We start from the raw sequence: 6,401 nt of genomic DNA, 5'->3' as shown, positions 1-6,401 counted from the left end.
TACACATTTGGTTAATTTATATTTAGACAAGACACTCCATCCCAAAACTCACAGTACTACAGAAAACTTTCTTTCATTTTCTGCAACACATTTGTGCTACCTAAATGTTTCTGGAAACAAATATCAAAAATTCTGACACAAATGTGTCTGATATTGCCTGGAACCTGGTGAAAGTGGATGCTTTCTTGAGGAAGTTATGGCCACTTCACAAGGATATGCCCTGATAGTAAAAGCCGCCAATTGTTTCCACACAGTTTCGAACTGAGAACGTTTCACGTGTTAGGCAAAGGTGTCAACCACTACACTTTGGAAACGTGCCTATTAGAACTTTCCGAATATTTTCTCCTACACATTTGGTTAATTTATATTTAGACAAGACACTCCATCCCAAAACTCACAGTACTACAGAAAACTTTCTTTCATTTTCTGCTACACATTTGTGCTACTGAAATATTTCTGGAACCAAATATCAATTATTCTTTTACACATGTGTCTGATATTGCCTGGAACCAGGTAAAAGTGGATGCTTTCTTGAGGAAGTTATGGCCACTTCACAAGAATATGCCCTGATAGTAAAAGCCACCAACTGTTTCCACCCAGTTTCGAACTGGGGACCTTTTGCGTGTGAGGCAAACGTGATAACCACTACACTATGGAAACATCCATGTGAAGTGGTTTCTTTATTTTTTCACGTACTCATTTGTTTAATATAAATGAAGACAAGACACTCCATCCCAAAACTCACAGTACTACAGAAAACTTTCTTTCATTTTCTGCTACACATTTGTGCTACTGAAATGTTTCTGCAACCAAATATCAAAAATTCTGACACAAATGTGTCTGATATTGTCTGGAACCTGGTAAAAGTGGATGCTTTCTTGAGGACTTTTTGGCCACTTCACAAGGATATGCCCTGATAGTAAAAGCCGCCAATTGTTTCCACACAGTTTCGAACTGAGAACGTTTCACGTGTTAGGCAAAGGTGTCAACCACTACACTTTGGAAACGTGCCTATTAGAACTTTCCGAATATTTTCTCCTACACATTTGGTTAATTTATATTTAGACAAGACACTCCATCCCAAAACTCACAGTACTACAGAAAACTTTCTTTCATTTTCTGCAACACATTTGTGCTACCTAAATGTTTCTGGAAACAAATATCAAAAATTCTGACACAAATGTGTCTGATATTGCCTGGAACCTGGTAAAAGTGGATGCTTTCTTGAGGAAGTTATGGCCACTTCACAAGGATATGCCCTGATAGTAAAAGCCGCCAATTGTTTCCACACAGTTTCGAACTGAGAACGTTTCACGTGTTAGGCAAAGGTGTCAACCACTACACTTTGGAAACGTGCCTATTAGAACTTTCCGAATATTTTCTCCTACACATTTGGTTAATTTATATTTAGACAAGACACTCCATCCCAAAACTCACAGTACTACAGAAAACTTTCTTTCATTTTCTGCAACACATTTGTGCTACCTAAATGTTTCTGGAAACAAATATCAAAAATTCTGACACAAATGTGTCTGATATTGCCTGGAACCTGGTGAAAGTGGATGCTTTCTTGAGGAAGTTATGGCCACTTCACAAGGATATGCCCTGATAGTAAAAGCCGCCAATTGTTTCCACACAGTTTCGAACTGAGAACGTTTCACGTGTTAGGCAAAGGTGTCAACCACTACACTTTGGAAACGTGCCTATTAGAACTTTCCGAATATTTTCTCCTACACATTTGGTTAATTTATATTTAGACAAGACACTCCATCCCAAAAATCACAGTACTACAGAAAACTTTCTTTCATTTTCTGCTACACATTTGTGCTACTGAAATGTTTCTGCAACCAAATATCAATTATTCTTTTACAAATGTGTCTGATATTGCCTGGAACCAGGTAAAAGTGGATGCTTTCTTGAGGACTTTTTGGCCACTTCACAAGGATATGCCCTGATAGTAAAAGCCGCCAATAGTTTCCACACAGTTTCGAACTGAGAACGTTTCACGTGTTAGGCAAAGGTGTCAACCATTACACTTTGGAAACGTGCCTATTAGAACTTTCCGAATATTTTCTCCTACACATTTGGTTAATTTATATTTAGACAAGACACTCCATCCCAAAACTCACAGTACTACAGAAAACTTTCTTTCATTTTCTGCAACACATTTGTGCTACCTAAATGTTTCTGGAAACAAATATCAAAAATTCTGACACAAATGTGTCTGATATTGCCTGGAACCTGGTGAAAGTGGATGCTTTCTTGAGGAAGTTATGGCCACTTCACAAGGATATGCCCTGATAGTAAAAGCCGCCAATTGTTTCCACACAGTTTCGAACTGAGAACGTTTCACGTGTTAGGCAAAGGTGTCAACCACTACACTTTGGAAACGTGCCTATTAGAACTTTCCGAATATTTTCTCCTACACATTTGGTTAATTTATATTTAGACAAGACACTCCATCCCAAAACTCACAGTACTACAGAAAACTTTCTTTCATTTTCTGCTACACATTTGTGCTACTGAAATATTTCTGGAACCAAATATCAATTATTCTTTTACACATGTGTCTGATATTGCCTGGAACCTGGTAAAAGTGGCTGCTTTCTTGAGGACTTTTTGGCCACTTCACAAGGATATGCCCTGATCGTAAAAGCCATCAATTGTTTCCACCCATAATCGAACTGGGAAACTTTCACGTGTAAAGCGAACGTTACAACAACTAAACTATGGAAACGTGCCTATTAGAGGTTTCTGAATATTTTCTCCTACACATTTGGTTAATTTATATTTAAACAAGACACTCCATCCCAAAAATCACAGTACTACAGAAAACTTTCTTTCATTTTCTGCTACACATTTGTGCTACCGAAATGTTTCTGGAACCAAATATCAATTATTCTTTTACAAATGTGTCTGATATTGCCTGGAACCTGGTAAAAGTGGATGCTTTCTTGAGGAAGTTATGGCCACTTCACAAGGATATGCCCTGATAGTAAAAGCCGCCAATTGTTTCCACACAGTTTCGAACTGAGAACGTTTCACGTGTTAGGCAAAGGTGTCAACCACTACACTTTGGAAACGTGCCTATTAGAACTTTCCGAATATTTTCTCCTACACATTTGGTTAATTTATATTTAGACAAGACACTCCATCCCAAAAATCACAGTACTACAGAAAACTTTCTCTAATTTTCTGCTATACATTTGTGCTACCGAAATGTTTCTGGAACCAAATATCAATTATTCTTTTACGAATGTGTCTGATATTGCCTGGAACCTGGTAAAAGTGGATGCTTTCTTGATGAATTTTTGGCCACTTCACAAGGATATGCCTTGATAGTGAAAGCTATAAATTGTTTCCACCCAGTTTCGATCTAGGGACCTTTCGCGCGGGAGCAGAAAATAGTTAGCCTTAACGTTCCTTATCTTTTCCAATTCATTCTCTATGGTAGTGTCTTACAGTACGGATGTAATATATTTTTGGCCACACGTCGAAATGAGTGGCGCTGTTCCGCATTTTTGTATGGTAAGGGAGACCTACAGGCGCAGATAACGTTCATTACAACGTCTCAATCGCATCTCAACCGCTAGAATCAAGGTAAATAAAGTTCGATTAAATCTTTTATTCTATAGTTTTTGTTGTTTTTAACACTCTCAATGTCTCAATATTTTATGATAATTTAAATGGAAGGTTAGGTATTCAAGATTTGATTGAAGTTATTTTTATTGACGTGAATACAGTTAAACTAACGAAAATGAACTGCGAAAAAATTACAAACTTTTTTACACAACATAGTCTGTCATCCGAGTATTTAGATTATGCTATAGTAGGGCCTAAATCAAATAAAGAAACCTGAATGATAAAGTGAAGTACCATAAATTTACATATTTACCAGTTAGTTATTAGCTTACCTTTGTCATTTCCATAATTGTGAATGGGCTTTGCTACTGTAAGCTAAGTTACTGTTAAGGACATTAGCTCATATAGATAGTTTCTGTTTTGTTTGTCTGCAATGACAGCAATTATACCACTATTCTGGTAATGGTACCACTTTTCAATTTTGTATGTTTACTAATTAATTTATCTATATTGCACCTTTCAATATAGGTAATACAAATATATTATAACATTCGAGCTGAAACATAATTCTAGGACAGTAAGATCTACATGTGAAGTAATGTTAAATCTCTTATCAGTATTAATAGTAGTATTACTATGTAGTATGTGTTATTAATAATGACACATTACATGTTATTGCATATTACTTTAATTAATATTTGTTTTATCTATCTCTATCAACACTTTAACTGTACAATTACTAAATTAGTCTTTATTACATATTGTTTTTAAATGTGCTTTAATCTACAGGATGAAGAAGATAAAATTATTTCCCGGGAGGAGGACAGTTCAGTTTAGAAGAGGCCCATCGGGGCATTTAAGACAGGACCCCTCCGCTGATGCAATGACAATAAAAAACAACCCCTCCCTGCAAGACAAATCTGCACCTCAACGGGAGGAGGTTGTCAAGGCCAATGCCCGCTCTGAGGTGCTCCTGAGAGGAGGTGAAGTGTCTGACAGGCAGGAGGTGTTAGGAGACTTCATCCTCCAGTTTGGCAAATACAAAGGCAAGTCCTTTCGTTGGCTGCTGGAGAATGATGTTGGCTACACCTTGTACCTCACCGGTAAAGTTGAACAGGAGGAGAATGCTGGACAGTTCAACCCAGTCGGCCACAGAAAGGACAGCCTACTGTCTTTTCTTGAGTACTCCAGGAGCTTCAAGGAAGTTGAGGACCTTCGTAGGTTCCTCTCCGAGAGACCTGCAGCACCTGTTGTGGCAAGAGAAGAAGACAACCTTGTTGGCTTTGGGGCCAAAGCTCAAAACACCTGGGAGCAGATATGGAAAAGCAGGGCTGATGGGTACGCTGCATTCATCATGATGAAAAAGTGTGTCCCTGGCAGTAAAATGCACAAGCTCAAGCAGTATCTATTGAGGCAGAGCCAGCTGGCAGCTGCTACATCTCCAGCTCCTCCCCCCACGGTTGTTTCTGCCCCACAGCCAACCATCACCTCAACCATGACCTGTGATCTTCCAGGTTAGTTCAAAATATTAAATCTCCTGGTCCTGGTTTTCCCTTTACTTTTGTCATAAATAATGCCATCTAAATTTCCTTTCTCAGTGATGGAGGAGGATGAGGATTTGGAAAAGGAAATGATGAGCCTGTCTCCTTCAAAGTTCCTCACCCAGCCCAGTGAGTGAACCAACAGCCTGTATTTTTAAATCTTTTCATCTATCCAGTCTGTTACATTTCACTGTAATGTGCTTTTCCACAGGTTCAACACCAGCAGCAGCAGTAATTGGACCCTCCACAGCGCGAGGTTTTGCTCCATCGGTTTGGAAGGATGACTTTGTTGAACCACGACAGAATTATTTTTCCATATTTTCGTTTATTATTTTGGCTGTGTTCTGGCCTGTTCTGATGCTTGTGTTCTTTTGTTCTATTAAAAACTGTTCTAAGAACTTAACATAACAGGGGAGAGGGTAAGCGTGCATGAGTTCTCTTTTTGTATACGTGTTTAAAGTTTGTCTTAAGATTTTGGCATGTTACATTTTAGTATGAATCTTAATTTGGATATTATCTAACCAGACAAATTTAGAATGTTATACAAACCATGCCAAATTCTTGACTGTGTCATTGTTAGCATAATCAAAGTTTATATTGGTAAGCCAGGCCATAATGAGGGAAGAGTAACACTTTTTCCTCAACAGTACATAGAAGACCAGAAGCTACGCTGTCAAGAACTCCTGAAGATTTGTTACCAGGTTGAAAGTTCTACATTCTGTACAATCCACCTTTTATTCTTAGAAACACTGATTTCTCTCAGAATAATGCTTCATCATGTTATTTTCATTAGCTCCAGTGAAGGTGCCAGTGCCAGTACCTCCTCAGCTGCTTGCCTTGGCTCCATCTCTGACTCCACGTCCTCTGTCAGAGCAGCATGTGGTGGCTACAGAAGGTATGTGATCTCATTGTATAGGATTTACCAGAGTACCCCATAAAAAGTAGGCTAACCTCATAAATAGTCATTTAAAACCAGGTGTTGTTTAAATGAATACATTATTATTATTATTATTATTATTATGTTTTTGTTTCGAACTGAAAGCTGCTGCTCACAGCCCAATGCTAATGGATGTTATGACCTACTTTGTTTATGTTAACAAGCTACAAATTCCTGTTTGATTACTTCTTACTACAACAGATTCTCTACCACGGAATGTGAGGCCACATATTCCCACCACAGCACAGCAGGAAACATTGCATTCTCAAGGTACCTTTCGAATAGGATTTCATGTTTTTGAATGTAATAAATAAATACATTTGGCTTCAGTATGGTATGCC

The 6,401-nt window shown here is 38.1% G+C and overlaps 1 non-coding gene across 1 annotated transcript; it reads right to left on the bottom strand.

Moving 5' to 3' along the window:
• Positions 1–587: 587 nt before the first annotated feature.
• trnav-cac (transfer RNA valine (anticodon CAC)) lies at positions 588–660 on the bottom strand. The gene has a single exon. It is a non-coding gene; the product is annotated as a tRNA-Val (tRNA).
• Between the last annotated feature and the right edge of the window lie 5,741 nt (positions 661–6,401).

This window comes from Myxocyprinus asiaticus, chromosome 5 (assembly GCF_019703515.2).
Source record: "Myxocyprinus asiaticus isolate MX2 ecotype Aquarium Trade chromosome 5, UBuf_Myxa_2, whole genome shotgun sequence".
In the NCBI taxonomy this organism is placed as follows: Eukaryota; Metazoa; Chordata; class Actinopteri; order Cypriniformes; family Catostomidae; genus Myxocyprinus; species Myxocyprinus asiaticus.
Note: the sequence above shows the minus strand (reverse complement) of the source record. Positions and strands in the feature narration are given on the sequence as shown.